The sequence below is a fragment of the Elephantulus edwardii genome, unplaced genomic scaffold, assembly GCF_000299155.1.
Source record: "Elephantulus edwardii isolate Elephantulus edwardi_28Jun2011 unplaced genomic scaffold, EleEdw1.0 scaffold00140, whole genome shotgun sequence".
Lineage (NCBI taxonomy): Eukaryota > Metazoa > Chordata > Mammalia > Macroscelidea > Macroscelididae > Elephantulus > Elephantulus edwardii.
In genome coordinates this window covers 1,459,164-1,478,558 of record NW_006399890.1, presented here as the reverse complement: position 1 = coordinate 1,478,558, position 19,395 = coordinate 1,459,164, and the positions used below count along the sequence as shown (strand labels likewise).

The 19,395-nt window shown below is 39.5% G+C and overlaps 1 pseudogene; it reads left to right on the top strand.

Moving 5' to 3' along the window:
- Positions 1 to 1,605: 1,605 nt before the first annotated feature.
- LOC102857977 overlaps positions 1,606 to 19,395 on the top strand; it is a 114,387-nt pseudogene continuing 96,597 nt past the window's right edge.

The window sequence follows — 19,395 nt, the reverse complement described above, 5'->3', positions numbered from 1 at the left end:
GTTTGAAACACTATTGCATATAGAAAAGAGAGTAACCTGGATTTTCTTTTCCTCACAAAGAATTTCTTTAAACCCTATGCTTCAAAATTCCCAGGATGAAAGAATGACCGCTGTTTTTATCCCAGTTTTGTTCATGAATGCAAACTTTCCACTTGCTTATCTGGGAATGAATATAATATGCCCGACACAGCTGAAAACATCTAAGTGAGAATTTTGTGTGTTTTTGTAAAAAAATTATTTTTAGATAACAACTGAACAGTTACCTATCCAAAAAGAATTTCTAAACAGCTCTGCCAGAGTCCCTTTAGAAAGTGTTAAGGGAAAGAAGGCGCCAAGATAAAGAAGGGACCCAACAAATTATGTGTAGGCGCGCAGTCTGGACGCTTGGTGTTGCCGAATCATGCAATTAAGTGTTTTTTTCAGAAGACGCGCATCAGGGAAACGTGCATAAGGCGTTCTCCACATGCGTCTTCTTCAGTGTGCAACCTGCTGGTCCTCTCTAAACCCGAACGGCTCCCCAAAAAAAGTTTCTAAGTGCATTTGCAGAGTGACTGTACTTTTTTTATTGCTATCTCTGCCAAATGCATTTGGGGAAACAAAGTCACCGTGTTTGCGTTTCGATCTGAATGAGGGAAGGGTGTGTGTAAGCATGAGTGTGTGCATGGTGTGTGTGACTCGATTTGAAACCCACGCTTTTCTTTTATCTGCAGAAACTCCAATTTCTTTAAGAGGCGGCATTTGATGCGCTACAACACCGCGTACGTTTTTAGAGGATCCCTCTTCACTTTCTCCGTAATCGCGTCTAATGAAAACCCGGGATTTTCCATTATTTTAAAAAAAAAAAAAGTGGAAAATATAATGCATCTTCATTAGGAAAATTGACTGCTGTGCTCACGATAGCTCTTAATTGAAAAGGCAACCTATTTTAATGGTGTGGTTGAGAAGAAGATTACATACTTTATCCAAACACAAAGACAATTAATAATGAGAAGCAGACTGCTGCCATTAACTCTAATGCAGTTGCATCAATGTCAGCGAAAAGTGCTCCTACCTGAGATAGAGGGTGCAAACTCTCCCGGCTTCCTCCTTTCCTCCCAATTCACCCACTCCTTAATTTGGGTTTCTTAAAGTGCGGGCGCCCCGGCCAGCTGCAGTCGGACGGGCTGTTCGCGCGCGGCCAGGCGCTCGGGCCCGCGGGGTCGCGCGGTCCGGGCAGCGCAGCCTCGCCAGAGGCGCCCGAGCTGCGAGTCTCTGTGGAAACCACGCGCGTTGGGGGCTGCGCGCGCGGAGCAGGGCGCGGGCGCCGCGCGCTTCAACACTTGGAGGCCCAAGGTCCGCAGAAACATTTCGGGAAGTTTAACTACACACACGGGGTTGCCTGTGAGAGGCTGGGTACTGCTACATTTATTTACGAAAAAGTTGTGCGTGTGGAAGGGCAACAAACGTGAAACCATGTTTTAAAATAGAGGTGGGGGGGTGTTTATGGGAACCGTCTAGCACGCGGCGAAGTGCCCCCTCTGCTGCTCTCGGGCCCGGGGTCGCAAAGCGCGCGTGAGTGCTCGTGAGTGCGTGTGCATTCGTGTATGCGCTCCAGTGAGCGTGTGCATGCGTGCGCTCGTGCGCAAGTGTGCGTGTGTGTGCATGCGAGTGTGCTGGGGCGCGCGCGCGTGTGTGTGCGGAGAAGCCTGCACCGTGCGAAAGCGGAGCGCGCCGGCCCGGCTGGGAGGTGGGGCGGAGGCAGCGGGCGCCTCCGGGCTTTTCCGCTGGCGCGCGCCCCGCCTCCGGCTCGGGCCGGTACGGGCTGCCTCGAACCCCCAGCGGCGAGTCGGGAGAGCCAGGACGGGTGAGAAGACCCCCGGCTCCGGCCCCGCATTCCGCGGGGTGAGCCCAGCCTGGAGTTTCTGCGCTTATGGACTCGAGGGTGCGGCCTCGTCGCCTTCAGGCCGCGAAGTGGGTTCCAGGCTGAGGAAGGGACCAGCTCGCAATTTGGGGTTTTTCGGCGGTGTTGTGGCGATCCAGACGGCCAGGCGTTTTCTGCTTAGCCTTTCACAACACTTAGGGACGGTTCTGCCCTCATCTGGGACCTGCTTTATTCATTTCCGGAGAAGTCGTAGGGAAGGAGGTAGTGGTGCCCTTCAAATTTGAATGCGTTTGGTGGGGACAGTGTAGGTGGACATGATCATCCGGCAAATAAGCTGGGGTGCCTTCTGCAGTCTGGCAGCTGTCGGAGAGGCACCGATGGGATGGATCACTCTTCCCTCCATTTGAGCCAGGGCGCAGCTCCAAGCAAATGGGTGCACCCAGCCCTGGCTATCACCTCCCCAGGGGTGGACAAGGGCCCATTCTTTCGAGCAGTTCCTGCCACCTCTATGCATTGGCCAGTCAGCACCGCACCAGAAAGAGTCATTGTTAGAGTCTGTGCCCTTGGGAAGTGTCCAGAAAGGATGAGAGAGGAACACAGCGGCTTCTGAGGCTGCCCCCACCGGCAATCTCAAGAACCCCAAACTCCTAGGACTGTTGTCTAAATACCGTCCCTCTTCCAGAGGGCTATGTCTCAGAGCCTGCAGACTTTCCTTCGCGACTCTTACTGTCCCCAGCTAACTCTAATGTCCTCCAGATAACAATACTCCACTTTCTTCTCTGCTTCCATATACTCATCCACAGATCTCCAACAGATTTTAGTCTGCTTTCTGATGAGGGAGACTCTCAGGCCTCAAAAGAGTTTACCTTGAAGCCCAAGGTTCCTCCCCGTCCTCCCTCTAGGCTCTCTAGGGCATTGCCACCTCTCTTTGTTGAGAGTCTTCTACCAGGTACTTGACATGGTCTAGGAACAGCCTCGCCTTCTTCCTTGTCTGAAACTGCTACCAGCTTTCTCCACTATGAGTTTAGAGTTCATTCTGTTCTTTTAAAATGCTTTTATGCCTCAGAGACCTAAAGTTGAAACCCTCCAGTTAGTATTTATCAACAGGCTTTGGTTTCTGCTGGTGGTGAGGCCAACTGGATCAGCTGGGTCTCAAGGTGGAGCCTCTTGTTCTTGGACTGTCTTCTTGCGGTAGCGTGATTCCTAGGTGACTAGCTTGCCCAATAGCATAAGAGCAACAAGAGACTCACTTGTATTTGTGTATCTGTTTCTTGGCATTTAACCTATGGATGCTGGAGGCATCTTTATTAGCATGTGTGTGACTTTGGATAGCCACTCAATAATGACATTCCTAATCATTTATTGAATACCATTTAAGCTATTTCAGCAACAGAGACTAGCTCTCAGACTAAATGGCAGTTTTCTGGCAGCTTATTCAACTAATGAACAAGCACAAAGTGAAAGATATAATTGCTTCCAATGCTTAGCTCCTGACTATGACAGAGCCACCACTTAAGACACATACGTGTAGGTAGTACATTCTGGGTGACTTTCAGAAAAGCAGTTTCTTTCTGATTGTGCTTTCTTATGCTTAATGCGCAAAATATTTCCAAAACACAGAGAAGAAAACAAATATGGTCTTCCATGTTGATTATCAAGACTAGGCTTGATTTCCACTCTGACCTTTTCTTCTGGTTTCAGTAAAAAAAAAAAAAAAGTATCAAAGACTTAGGGAAAGGCTATTTCCAAGAAAAAGACATTCTGTAAACACTGGTTATTCACTAAGGAACAGGTAACCTCAAGAATCTATGCTGAATGTTGTTAGTATGTGCTGTCCAGTTGACCAGGACTCAGCCACCCTGTTCACAATAGCTCTGAACTCTGCTTTATCCTGGGCCAATCTCAACATCTCTGACACACCTACTACCTTCAATAGCCTGGTCACTGTGTCAATTCATCTCATCTGGGGTGTGGAGGGAAACAAAATAATTCTACTGTCATTAGGACACGAGTAAAAATGTCCTGATAGTTGACATGAGATAGATAGCACCTCAGTAAATTTTAGAGTCATAGAGTCTTTATGTATACACTGTAGTGAAGGGGGGGAAATGGACTGTATGGCCTTAAAACTAATTTTTAAAAGGAAGATATTACACTATGTGATTTATAAATCTAATCAACTATTTGAATCAGTTTGGTCATAATTATTCATAAGTTGTTCATAGAAACTCGTTCACAACTGCTAATCTTTCATGTGCAAAATTTTCCACTGAAGTCTTTGATTTCTCTAAAGATCATCAATTAGCAATCTAAGATGTCTCCAGAACATAAATTTTTTAAAAGCTGATTGCAGTATAGGCTAACATTCATTCATTTATTCAACAAATGTGTTTAGGAGGGTGTAGTGTATAACTCATTGGTTACAGGTCAGCAATTTGAATCCATCAGTAGCTCCTTGGGAGAAAAGTGTACAGCCTCCTCTTGTAAAGGGTTGCAGTCTTGGAAACCCAACAGATGGTGAAGAAGTGTCACTCTTGAGTTGACACTGACATGCCTGTAGTGGATTTGGTTTGGATGTACTGTAGAAAGGAAGTTTATTACTTACTTACTGTGAGTTAGGTCCTTGTCAGAAGTTGATTTTGTCCACAGACTCATGCTGAAGTCCAGGAACTGTGTAATTTTTTTTGTTTTATACCCCATTTAAAGCAGAACCAGTTGACTATAGTGAACATTTGATCTAAAAGTTAACATTCTGAGTTCTCTTCTGTTAAAACTACCATCCCAAATTCAAGGACAAGAGTCCTCTGGATTTCTCTGGTTTTTAGAGTACAGAAGATTAAAACCAAACTTGCTGCCTATCGAGTCGGTTCCGACTCACAGCTACCCTCCACTAGTTTCTGCAGCTGTAAATCTGTCCATCATTCTCCCACAAAGCAGCTAGTTAGATTCAAACTGCCAAACTTCTTGTTTAGCAACCTCATGCATTCAACAATAGGTCACCAGACCTCCTTGCTAGATTATTGGGGCAAAGTTTAAGCCAAGAGTATCTATATTGGTTGCTTGAAGTTGTAAATACTTGTGTTGATGGTCCATGGTTCCTAGGCAGTCGGTAGGAGTTGTTTATATGAACTGACAAAAGTAGTTCTTATAAACTAATGATTCTGAGTGCATAAACATGCTTGTTTCTAAAAATGAAAATCAAGAATCAATTGCATGTTTAATTGGTCACATGTTTAAATAAAAATGTGTGCCTTTGGTAGACGGTAATTTTGTGCTAGGAATAAAAAAAAACCTTTTGTTTTCCAGTCTATTCTTTGCAGTCAATATCTAAAAGACACAGAGACAGTCTATATGTGCATCATTACCCTTTCATGTCGAAAAGAATAAATGAAAAGTTAGTCAGATTCTTGCCTAGAAATAGTTACTATTTTTGCATTGTTTTGCTATAGGTTATTCTAGCTTCAGCCACTTGCCAGTTCTTAAAGTTGGTGATGTCTCTTTCTCTTTAAATTAATAATTACCTAAGGAACAACATATACTTACATTTAATCTTTCCAGCACAGATTCTTTCCTCCCCACTACTTAAAAAAAAATAAAATAAAAAATTCCTATCGATAAATCAGATTTTACGATGAACTTTTCCACTGGTCATTGTTGGTGCTATTGAATGCGATGACCAAATAACAGATTAATACAGTCTCTCTGTTGTTGCTAGTGCAATTAAAATAGTTCTCACTGGTAGAGATTCTATGTACAACAAAATGAAACCTGCTCTGGTCCTGTGGCATCCTCAACAGTCAATGCCGTATTTGATACCATTGTTGCAACACTGTGAGTTGCAACTTCTTGTTGAGGGTCTTTTTTTCTGAGTCAGTACTTCACCAAGTGTGATATTCTTCAGAAACTGGTTCTTCTTAGTGATTAAGTCTGACATGTGTGAAATGAAGTCTGATCATTCTCATTTCTTAGAAATATTCTGAGTTTCCCTAGATATAACCAATTCAACCCCTCTTTTTTTTCCTCCTTCCCCAGATACATTCTTGCAGAAACAATTAAATGCTACTCTTTAGAAGCAGTCTTACTGATATTTACCTGTTTGGACCCACTAGAGGTTTGAATAGTATACTTCCCAATTGTTACTTTATCTTTTGGGCATGATTTGTGGGTTTCAACACCTACGTAAGAAGCTGTAGTAGCACAGTGTGTAATGTGTCTAGCTGCTAGGTGAAAGTTTGCTGGTTCAAATTCACCAGCCACTCATTCCTGGCAGAAGGATGGACGGTCTCCTTGGAAACTCAGTAGAGGGTGGCTGTGAGTTGGAACCAGTTTGATGACACTGGGTTTGATGTCTGATGCAGTCTATAAAGAGACCATATTGATTAATACTCTTGATATAAATTATTAAAAAGGTTTATTTTGTTTTGCTTTTTTTTTTTTGGTATCCTAAAAATATCCCCAAATTCATTCTTTACTTTCCAAATTTGGTCTTTTTAATTTCCTTCTCGGCTAAGAGGATATGAGAGCTCCTTTGTTCTGGAGCTGCCAATTCTGGTGTTCAAAGAATTTGTTCCAGGGACTGCACTTATGATTTTAAAGTGCCATAAATTTTTAAAATTAAGCCCCTGTAGTCCTTATACCACCTTACCAGCTTAGATTGTATGATCTTGAGAATGAAAAAAAAAAACCAAAAACCGTTTCTATGAGATTAGGTAGCTATTCATATTATGAATGTGAATATATTAGATTTAACTGGCAAAGAGATCTAGTGCAAGTAAAGAAGGTGAAAAATACAGGCTTAAAATATTCAGGACTGAGAATAGAACATTTAATTTCTGATTCTCTCTGCAGGTGGGGTATGAAATAGAATGCGAGTGTTGCTGGTGCCAGAATGCTTGCCTATTTTTACACTTCCGTAGGGGATATGGGCACTGGAAAGGGATACTTATTGAAGTACAACAGGGTTATGTAAAAAAAAAAATCCATTAAGCTGAAGGCCAGCAGTATTTGTAGCATGGAAGAGTGTGGGTCTCTTGACTCCAAAAAGGTATATGAGAAAGATGGTGAAATGAAAAGGAGAGGAGAATCCAGACACTCCATCAGCAACCTTACCCTGTGACAGACCCAGAGGCAACTCCAAAGCCACCAGGGCAACTGCCTGTTCAGTTTGCCAAAGAGCCAGATGCTGTTGCTTGGAAGAATCTCTTCCACAGCTTGATGTCTGGGTCCTGTGATTGCCATCCAAACAACAGTGGTGTGGCATGCTGGGATGAATGCAATCCCGGCATCCCACCACATTGTTTTATTTTTAAAAAAGAGTTCATTTTAAAGGAAATAAGTTTTAAAAGTCACATGCTATTTTATTCTCCATTTTTTTTTCTCCCAAAGGAGAAATGAGAGACTAATAGTAGATAGAAATCAATGTTGAATATTAGGGAGAAAAAAAATATTCTTAAAACTTATTTTGCTTATGGGTCTTATTTAATTATTCCGTGAGACTTGGGACATTTAGAAAAGACAAAAGATCATCATTTACAGGGATGAAATAAAAAGCACTACAGTCTAGAAAAATGGTGGTACAGATAATATTTTTACTTTAGGAAATATTATCATTTTTGATGTTTGTTTGCATGACATAAAATAAGATAGTCAATGACAGTACTAGTTTATCAACAAAATTTTGATTGAGTGACACTAATGAAAAAGGCAATAAGAGAAATGATTAATTATATTTTAGGGGAAAAAAATCATGCCTGACTGGGTGGCAAGCACTCACATATCTTCTTCAATATCAGCAATACTCTTTTTTTTAAGTAATACTGTCTCTTGAAGCAATACCTTTCCTTTGAAAAATATGTATTAGTATTTATGTTGAGCAGAGTGAATAACTGCTATCTTTGAATCATTCAAACCACTTCAACAAATGAATATTATCTGAATCCTGCGTTCTATCAAAATTCTGGCTTTCTTTGTCTAGTGTTTTGGGGTTTTTAAATGATGGAAATTTTCCCCCATAATATCCATAGACTTTGTCTAACAGCCTGATAGTGGGTGTCTGAGGGCCATAGTGAATCAGTAATTTCTTTAATCATCATTATTAATGTGACTCATGACATGATGAATGTGGCCATAATAATAGGTAAAAAGAAAACAAAAATATTTGGATTGTAATAACTTACCATTGAGCAGTGATTCCTAACCAGACATTCGTTTGTCCCCTGGGGAACATTTGGCAATGTCTAGCTAGATTTTAGGTTGCCATCACTGGAGAGAAACGAGGAATGTTGTGAAATGTACTACAATGCATAAGACAGCTCTTCCCAATCCAACAATTAATTATCTAGCCCTAAATGTCACTGTCAAAGAGGAGAGACTGCTCTAGAGTCATAGATTACAAACGTACAACAATATCAACAATTTTCAGATAACCAAAATGCTATACAGTACCACAGTGACAACCACAATGGCTTGAGCGTGAGGATGGTGCAGGCTAGGCCAAGTTCATGTCTATTGTTCATAGGGTCTCTGTGAGTCATAGCCAACTCAGTAATAACTAACAATACAATAACATATAGTGTAACTATTACAAATGAAAAGTAAAAATATTAAGTCACCTTGGTATTTTCAAATAACTTCACATTTGGGACCATGCATCATTGTAATATTTGGCAAAATAGATTTCTCATCTTTACTTACTGTTCAGATACATACTTGGGGCATGTTGTAAGGAGGGACCAATTCTTGGAGAAGGACATCATGCTTGGGAGGGTGAAGGGACACTGCAAGAAAGGAAGATTCTTGATGAGATGGATTGACTCAGTGACTAGGGTAATGAGGGTAGGTGTGTCAGAGACAATAAGGTTGGCTCAGGATAGAGCAAGGGTCAGAGCTGTTGTACACAGGGTCGCTATGAGTTGCAGGTGACTCAATGGCACATAACAAAAATAGCAAACCACATGTGGATGAAGGCAGCAGCAACTTTGAGGTACCATGCTCATGACTCTTACATTAGCAATCCAAAACTACTGCCACTGAGTCAATTCTAATTTCTAACCACCCTCCCTCACGTTTCTGAGGCCATAAATGTATATTAAAGAAGACTTCCTGTCTTTATTCAGAGAAGTGGCTCCTGAACGGGAACCACTAACCTTTGAGTTAGCGGTGTAGAAATCCTTGCGAGCGATTTATAGGAGATTTACTCATTAGGAAAAACCATTAATAAAGAATTTTTCTGTTTATCCTGTCTGTTAAGATGTTTCAAAAAATATGGAAAATATATAAAATAATGAGAAAAATGAAAGAATTGATAATCTTACCATGTAAATAAATATCTTAGTTTTTTTAAACTCAAATTTTATATATAGGTGTTGATTTCTTAATACAGGGGGAAAAAAACTGTTCAACAAAGTATTTCATAGTGTTAAATTTCTTGTTATTAATCTGCTCCCCAGAACATGAAAGACAAAATTTTGAATTATTTGTATTATTGTGCTCCAGTTTCAGTTTGCTTCTTTGAGGTCTGTGTGTATTGTTTCTCTGGGTAAATTTGCTCTCCCCTTCTTTTATTTATTTTTTCCCCCATTTTTAAGAAAATAAGAATGAAAGTTTGCAATCACACTGGCTTTTATTCAATCATTCATATATATTTTGGTTTATAACATTATAATTGATTAATGGAACTAATTACAATGCCTCATCAAATCCTTCTTACACATTGCCTTTCCCATCATTCAACTTATATATTACTTTAATTCTCCTTTATTTCTCATCACCATTAACCCTCCAGGGTGTAAGCTGTTTTTGTCTAGCAAGAGCTAATATTTTCTAACTTTATGTACAGCTTGTCCTTTCATTTTTCTGTTAACTTAGATATTTATGCTATAGCCTTACAATTGTTGTTCAACAGGTACTAATTCTTAGTTAAATATTTAGATAAAGACTTCACCACTGGGCAAGACTAAGGTGGTTGTTAGTTCTTAAGAGACCTGACTTCAGAGCAAGGAGACACAGGGATAGAAGAAATCCAAACCGAAATGTGGGGAGGCTAGCCAGAAATGGAGAGAGGTTCAGCATGAAAAAAAATTACAGAGGCAAAGAGGACAACTGGAAGTTAATAGCTTTAAACAGCAAACTGAGAAAACTCCCAGTGTGTGTTAGTATTTGGGCACTTACTCCAGGTTGGACTTTTGTTTTAGTGAAGCCATTACTTTGACTTTTTCATCAAACTCACATTACCTCTTGTCAGAGAAACAGGAGCAAAATTAGAAGTAGCTCATATAAACAAAAAATCTATGTTAAGTTTTGATAGTTTCATATAGCACCTCATTTGTTTTTAGAATGTTAAAAAATAAAAGTTAAAGAGAAGAATAGGGTAAGGGGAATTGAGGAAGGGAGAAATGAAAGAAAGAAAAGATAAGAAGAATATCATTTGTATGGTGCAAGAAGCAAAGATATTGTCTAGAAGGGGATCTTGGAACTGGGATTGAGTATTAATGACAGTAAAGGAGCTATTTTGGTCATCAGCCTTTAAAATACAAAGGATTTGTGATACCATGACCTTCTGTATAACAGAAGGGCAGGTTACCCAGTCCTGTACCATTTTCATGATCATTGGTATATTTAAGTCCTTTGTTGTGACTTTGTGTCAAATCATTTCATTGAGGGTTTCCTTCATTGCATGGTGTATACCATAGTGATGTAAAGGGTAAATGTCTTAAAGACTAAAGTGATGACCAAATTAATGTTTTAAGAAACTGTCTAGAAGAGGATTTCTGATTATTTTCCCTGCCTCTGGAAATCGGAGACATTTGAAGGAACTTAATGTGGGAATTATTTTAGCTGAAAGTAGACTGACATTTTCAACTTAACTAAAACATCGGAATATTTTTGTTGGTCGTATTATGGAATATCTGTATTTTTATATCTCTGAGAAGGGATTTCGAAGCTTTGATTAAATTGTTTTATTTACATATACATGAAGGTAATGATTCCTTAATTCCTCAAAATTTTCCTCTATGATACAAACAATTTAAAAATTATTTGTATTTAATAGCTAAGGGAAAGATTTACTCCAAACAAGGAAATCTTAGGAAAGTTTTCTCATGTTTAGAGGCTATAAATAGCTTATGTTGCGAAAAAGTATACAAGGCTTGAAATTCTCCCTTAAGAAAATATAGTCCCAGATTGCTTGGTTCTTTCACATTTTTTGATAAGCACTTTGGAATATTTTTCTTGTTCCTAATAGTCTTAGGATTGCTTGCTGTATATTTAGAAACTTTCATTACATTTCATAGTTAAGCACAAGCATTTTAAAAAAATTACTTTTGTCATTCTTAGCCCTTTTATAAAAAAACTACTTTTACTGTTTACATTTTTCTACGGAACTGATGTTCTTTTATATTTTTTAACATATTCATATGCTCGTATAACCACCACTACTATCAGAATACTGTGAACTCTTCTAACGTGTAGCATTTTCCACCTTTCAGTAACTTTATCATTAAAATCCATTCTGTAATACAATTGCTCAGTGAGCATATATGTACCCAGTATAACATTGGAATCTATTTACTTGGAAAAAGTAAAATAATAAATGTTGATTCACAATAAAGTGCTTTAGTTAAGATATATTCTTGAAAGAGTCAAGCTGCTAATAAAGCTAATAAAGGCTCATTGCACCTAAATTAATGTTATAGAGTTCTTTATTGCTATAAAAGCTGTCATCGTTCATAGACAATAAAATGCTTATATATATGTCTCAGTATGAATACAACTCTCTGTAAATTTGAAGACTTCACAGGGTTTTCCAATGTTTTTTACTTTTTTGGTTATATACCAATCGGCTCTGTAAGTTTTAGCTCAAATCATAATAATATTTTTAAACCTAGAAACTTATTACCTAGTTTCTTATATGAAATAGCAATCATCAAATGTGTGAGGTTTTATTATATGTATTCTTCCAATTTTTGTCATTTCTCTTCAGTGCTATTATTTCATCCTTACTGATAACCTTTCTATAGTTTTGGGGGGTTTTGTTTTGGTTTTTATTTTATTTTATGCTGGTTTACATACAAAGTTCATAAAGTTCATAGACATTGTTTTTCACACCGTAACTTTCCCCTGTATGACAGCAGTAGCATCTGGCTTTCAGTAACTCCACAAGGAGGAAGAATACCTGCCAATAATATCAGAAGCATAAAACCAATTCCTGTAAGTTCAGACCTATACGCCCCTATACTCCTGCACATGCTTCTATCAATTCTAATATTTATATCCCTCCCAAGGTTCTCCCTGCTCTATTGTCATTCCCACTAATTAATTGCAGTGGCCACACAGAACTCACAGACCACAATCACAATTATAGGATTTATTAGGGGAAATTAACAGGTTGGAAACAATACAATTCTGTCAGAACTGTTTCTCAGGTGTGATAGGCCTTCTGATTTACTGGGCGCTGTCTCACTAAGTTCTGTCAATTATGGCAGAACTACTTCCCCTAACGACTATCTCCAACTCTGCCAATGAGCTTGGATATAGACCCTCAGCTCTGGCTCCAGGGTAGTGGACAATTCTAGTTTATCTCTGTTTCACATTAGTATCTAGTTCTCCATCATTGGCTGCTGGTACTGGTGCTGCTGCTGCTGCTGCTGTTACGGTCTTGGTCTCATAGGACACAGGCATCTTTAGCTCAGTAGGATGTATTCGACTCTCTCCTGCTGCTTTCTTGATGGTAATGAGAGTCCCACTTTCTCTTTCTGTACTTGCTCAATTTAAGTGTGGTATGATGACAAAACTGACCATTGCTTTGTTAGTAGTCTATACACTATAATTGCATGTTCTTATCCAAAGGATATTTTTACTTTTTTTCTTCAAGCCATTTAAACCCTTTTATGAGCTAAAATGACTTCACCTTTGTATTGTGTTACCCAGTCATGCCATTGAATTATTGGAGAAAGTGTACTGAATATCCCATGGACTGCCAAAAGAACAAACAGATATGTCTTGGGAAAAGTACAGCCATAATGCTCCTTGAAAGCAAGGATGGTGAAGCTTCATTTCACCCGCTTTGGGCATGTGATTAGGAGAGGCTATTCCTTGGAAAGGGATATTATGCTTGGAAAGGTAGAGAGTCAGTGAAAAAGGGGATGACCCCCAACAAGATAGATTGATACAGTGACTGGAGCAATGGGTTCAAGTATATCAGAAATTATAAGGATGGCACAGGATAAGACAGCGTTTAGACCTATTGTTCAGAAGGTCTCTATGAGTTTTACTCAATGACATTTAAAAACAACCCAGCCATGTATGAAAAGTAAAGCCAATGGATGGAAAAGCCACATTGAATATTCTACTATAGCACACATATTCAATCACTTTTTGCAAGTTTTAAACAATTTTTAATACATGTTCTTAAAAACATTCAATGGATTTTTAAGCTATTACATAACGCCTACCGCGATCACTTCCTCTCAATGACAAATATTTAATTTATTAGGAATTTATTTTTTTTTACTTGGGTCCTAGGAGGCATCAGTCAGATAATCAAATGATATATTGGGCAATTCTGCTGCAAAAGACCTCTTTAAAGTGTTAAAAAGCAAAGATTTCACCTTGAGGACTGATGTGTACCTGACTCAAATCATGGTATTTTGATCACTTCATATACATTAGAAAACTAGATCATGAATAAAGAAGATAAAGGAAGAAGTAATGCATTTGAATTTTAGTGTTAACAATGAATATTGAATAAACTGTAGACTTGCAGAAGAATAAACAAATACATTTTGCAAGAAGTAGTTAGAATACTACTTAGAAGTGAGGATACCAAGTCTCATATACTTTGGAGCTGTTATCTGGAGCGACCAGTCACTAAGAAGGACAGCTTGCTTGATAAAGTAGAGTTGTTGTTGTTTTTATGTGCCATGGAGTAGTAGAGAGTGAATGGAAAAAAAGAAGACTCTCATTGAGATGGATCAACACAGTAGCCATAACAGTGAGTGCAAACATACTAATAGTTTTGAGGATGGTACATGACTAGACAGTTTCTGTCTGTTGTTCATAGAGCCCTTGTGAGTCAGAATAGACTTGGTTGTACCTAAAAATACACTCACTCACACTTGTTGCTGTTGATTTGGAACCAACACACAGCTTTCCCTCTAGCAGATTTTTGGAGGCTATAATCTGCACAGGAAGAGATGGCCATTTTTCTTCCTTGGAGCTGCTGGTGGATTGGAATTCCAGAGATGGCCTATCTTTGAATTAGCAGCACAACTGCCTACAGACCAGACCAGTAGAGCTCCCTACTTAAAAACAATGCCCTCTAAAGTACTTCAACTAGTAAGGAACACAAAGCATTTGTAAAAAGAGCAACAGTCATGTAGGAACAGCAATATCTGACCCTTTATGAATTTCACAAAAGGGAACCGTCCCTACCAATAGCATCAATAGCAGAAAACCAATTCTCATGAAGTCAGGCATGTCCCCCATGCTCCCATACCTCTTTTTACTAATCTCAACACCAGTCTTACTGTTTGGTGGGTCCAAAATCTGATGCAACTGGAGAACCGTATTGGGGAGGTCAAAAGGTTATAATCCAGAATAATAATATAATACAGTCAAGATACCTCCCAAAATGCATGCAGGCACCTCGGCACATCTACATTGTTGTTGTTGTTGTTGTTGTTATGTGCTGTCAAGTCGTTTCCGACTCATAGCGACCCTATGCACAACAGCCCTAAACCCTGCTCTATCCTGTGCCAACCGCACCGCCTCTGACACACCCATCCCTATTACCCCAGTCACCGAATCAATCCATCTCATAGAGGGTTCTCCCCTCCTCTGTTGTCCCTCAACCCTCCCAAGCATGATGTCCCTCTCCAAGGACCCATCCCTCCTGGCAACATGTCCAAAGTATGTCAGACGAAGCCCCAGAATCTTTGCCTCCAAGGAGTAGCTTGGTTTAATCCTCTCCAAGACAAATCCGTTTGTTTTCCTGGCAGTCCAAGGTACATTCAGTACCCTTCTCCAGCACCACAGCTCAAAAGCATCCACTCTCCTTCTGTCCTCCCTAGTCATTGTCCAACTCTCTGATGCATAACAAGCAATTGCAAATACCATGGCCTGTATCAGGCGCACCTTAGTCTCCAGAGAGACACTGTTGCTCCTGAGTACTTTAGAGAGGTCCCTAACAGCAGTCTTTCCCATCGCGATATGCTTTTTGATTTCCTGACTGCTGGTGCCAAGAGTGTTGACTGTGGAGCCGAGCAAACTGAAGCTGTGAACAATCTCAATCTCTTCGTCATCCAAATAACAACTAGGGAAAGTCATATTGAAACATAAACTTCATAGCATCACTTTCATAATATTTTGTTATTTATCTTTAATTCAAGCCTTCATCTCAAAGATTTCCCTGAGTTCCTACAAAATTTTCTTGATATTTCCCCCATTCCTGATGTTAATTTATCTCTTAGTGTTTGCCTGGATTGTAAAATGTTCTTTAGCTACCCAGATTGTCTTGAAAACTACTTTACTTGTCAATGAAATGGTTTTAATTTTTATTTATTTATTTTTACGCATAGAGGGTGACTGACCACTGGAGCTCTGAATAGTTGTCATTTGTGCAAGTGGAGAGATGAAATGAGCATCTTAGGAGAGTGATATTAGCATTTCCACCTATCGTTAAAACCACTCTGCCAAATTTCAGGCTGTGTACATTCATGCCATTGTTTCTTTTTGTGAGAAAAATTTGTATTTAGAATTGGCCAGCTGGACTCAGTTTAGATGATCCCAATTTTGTTGGCAAGATCCAAAGCATCATAATCAGGAGCAAGTTGAATCCTCCATCAGGCCTAATCAAAGTGTTGACCTTAGTCGCATCAGTGTTATAGTTTCTTCACAGCTTGTTTGACTTGGTGCTTGTTTACCTTGATATCCACAATGAACACAAGCATGTTGTTATTTTCTATCTTCTTCATAGTTGACTCAGTGGTCAGGGAGAGTTTGATGATGGCATAGTGGTCAAGCTTGTTTGTCCTGGGGGTGCTCTTCCAGGGGTATTCGGGCTACCTTCAGAGTCTCAGTGAAGCACCTTAGGCCACCGGAAGGTGGGTGACGTGTGGATCTTCTTTTTTTTTTGGCTGTGAATGCCCTTCAGGACTGCCTTCTTAGCCCTTAATGCCTTTGCTTTGGCTTCAGTTTTGGGAGGGGCAGGGGCTTCCTTCTTGGCTTTCAGTGCCATCTTCATAGAACAGCGCTACTGTTTCTTGATGCACACCACCATTATGCTTTCATTTTTAGAAGTAAATCTTATTTGGGTCATTTGATTATTTACTTCTTATCTCTAGAGGGTGAGTAGGTTAGTACTATCTGAACTCCAAATATACTCAAAATGCAATAAAGGTCAGAACTAGAGAAAATTAAACCCTTCAACATTTTGTAGTGATTGTTGTATTTACATATAGAAAACCCACCTGGCCTTACCCCACAATTTTATCCTGGGGAATAGTTGAAACAATACTGGATACATTATCAGAAGAGAACCAGCATGTTAGTCCTAATTTTTCATTAATTAATCATGAACCATGTCCTCTCTCAGAAGGCAAACATTCTGAGTTAACATTAGATCGATATTAAAAATATTCCTATCTGAATTTTTAGCCCTGGAGAACACAAGTGCCAAAATCTCTCTCAAAGGTTTCAGTTCTACAGTGACTAGCGTGATGAATAAATTGGCTGAAATTATTTTGCTTTTAAAAAAAAAATCTGCAAGGTTGCTTATAGCTTTCGATTTGACTACATTGTTGTTTGGGTTTTAACCTGTAAGACCTGGCTTTCCCACCAGGAATCACTCTGCTGTTGCCCCTCATTGACACACCAAAGCATGAAAGAGCAAGTTTTTAAGAAATACATTGGTTAAAAAGGAATTTATTGCAGCGCTGTTCTTTGTTATGAATAATTGTTGTAGTTGTTATGTGCTGTTGAGTCACCTGTGACCCATAATGACCGTATGTACAGCAACTCTGAAGCTTTCCCTGTCCTCAGCTAGCCTCACTGATTCCAATACACCAACCCCTATTGCCCTAGTTACGGCATCAATGATGAATAATAGTTGAGATTTAAAAAAAAGAAAGAAAAAAGATGTTAGTCAACTATTCTTCTCATAGTCAGCCACAGTTTGTTGTGATCCTCACAGTCAAATGCCTTTGCATAGTCAATGAAACACAGACAATCCTCTGGTACGCCTTACTTTCAGCCAAGATTCATTTAACATTAGCTATATAACATCCCTAGTACCACAGCTTCTTTTAAACTCATCCTGCACTTCTAGTAGTTCTCTGGTGATGTGCTATTCCAGTTGTTTTGGGATCATTTTCAGTAGAATCTTGCTTGCATGTGATATTAATGATATTGTTCGATAATTTCTGTACTCTGTCAGCTCACCTTTCTTTGGAATGGGAACAATTATAGATCTCTTCCAGTCAGTTGGCCAGGTAGTTGTCCTTCAGATTTCTTGACACAACTTGGTGAACACATCCAGGGCAGTACCTGTTTGTTGAAATATATCAATTGATGTACCATCAATTCCTGGGGCCTTGTTTTTTGCCAATTCTTTCAGAGTAGCTTTAACTTGTTCCTTCATCACCACAGGATCTTGCTCAAACACTGTTTCATGAAATCCTTCTATGTCTGCCAATTCCTTTTACAACAAACTGTGGCTAACTCAGAAGAATGGGAATCCCATAACCCTTGATCATGCTTAGGCAAAACCCGTACTTGGACCAGGAGGCATTCATCAGAACAGAGCAGGAAACCACAACATGGTTAAAATTGGGAAGAGTGTATGCCAGGAATGTGTCCTATCTCCACACCTTTTCAATTTATATGCAGAACAGATTATCTGGGAGACTGGGCTCTATGATGAGAAATGTGGCATCAGGATTGATGAAAGACTCATCAACAATCTGTGTCATGCAACCCTGCTTGCTAAAACTGAGGAAGACCTGAGCACTTGCTGCAGGAGGTCAAGGACTTCAGCCTTCAATATGGATTGAAGCTCAACATCAAGAAAACAAAGATTCCCACTACTGAGCCAATTAGCAGCATCATGATAGATGGTGAAGAGATTGCAATTATTAATAGCTTTAGTTTGCTTGGTTCAACAATCAACACTATTGGTACCAGCAGCTAGGAAATTAAAAGACGAAGTGCATTGGAAAGGTCTGCTGTAAAAGACCTCTCTAAAGTACTGAAAAAGTAACAATGTCACTAAGGTACACCCAATCCAGTCTATAGTCTTTACAATTATTTGCTATGCTTCAGAGAGTTGGACAATGACTAGACATGATACAAGGAGAATTTATGCCTTTGAGCTATGGTGCTGGAGAGGAGTATTGAGTATCGGACTGCTAAGAAAAAGAACAGGTTCATCCTAGAAAGGGTGAAACCTGGCTGCTCCTTGGAGGCAAGGCTTCTGAAGCTTCGTCTGACCTATTCTGGACTTGATGCAAGGCAGGACCAGTCCTCGGAGAGGGATGTCATGCTTGGGAGTGTGGAGGGAGAGTGCAAAAGAGGAAGACCCTTGTTGAGATGGATTGATTCAGTAACTGGAGTAAAGGGAGTCGGTGTGTCAGAGACAATAAGATTTGCACAGGATAGAGCAGGGGTTAGGGCTGTTGTACATAGGGTCGCTATGAGACACAGGTGACTAGATGGTGTATAACAACAGCAACAGCAGTCAACTATTGGTGCTGCTCAAGTAAGCAGGGTTCAAGGAACATGCATTTTGTAGTCATGGTCCATCCTCTGACTCTTAAATGCAATGTAGAAGAATGTTTATTAAGGAAGATTCCTGGAAGGGAAAGAAGACATCACCTGTCTGAATTACCTTGTGAGAAGTGCTTGTTTCTGCCTTTTTGAAAGATCACTGCTCAGGGTTATCTGTGTACAACTATCTTTCCATCTCCACTTGATAGATAAAATGTACTTCTTTTATCACCCACTTGTTAGTCCTATATCAGGTGACAGCTGGGACATTCAGTAGTTTATGCAGTAGATAAGCAGGTTAAAAAACTAGAACTTTATGAAGAGTTTGATAGCTTATCTATTTGAATGACAGAATTTTTCATCAACCAAGAGTGAGATTTTTCAAAGTGTGTTCAGGAAAAAGACTAAGGATGATATGGACTGAATAGCGTCTGGGATGCCTAATTCAATAACAGAAAACCTTTAAAAATGTGAACATGAGGAGTTTCAGGTTTAGCTATCTGATTCTCTTATTCTTTTATCTATTTATATTTTTCCTTTTCTACAGTATGCCAGAATAAACTACCTTTGAGCAAGAGAAAAAGAAGAAAAGACTAGGCCCTTCAATGTAATCAACTCAATATGTCTAAGTAAAACTAACGTTATTTTAAACATAATAATAGGGTTAATAGTAGGGCTTCAAAATGGGTGACCCTGGAGGACATTATGCTGAGTGAGGTATCTCAGTCACAAAGGGACAAATGCTATATGGTGCCACTGTTGTAGAATGAGGCTGG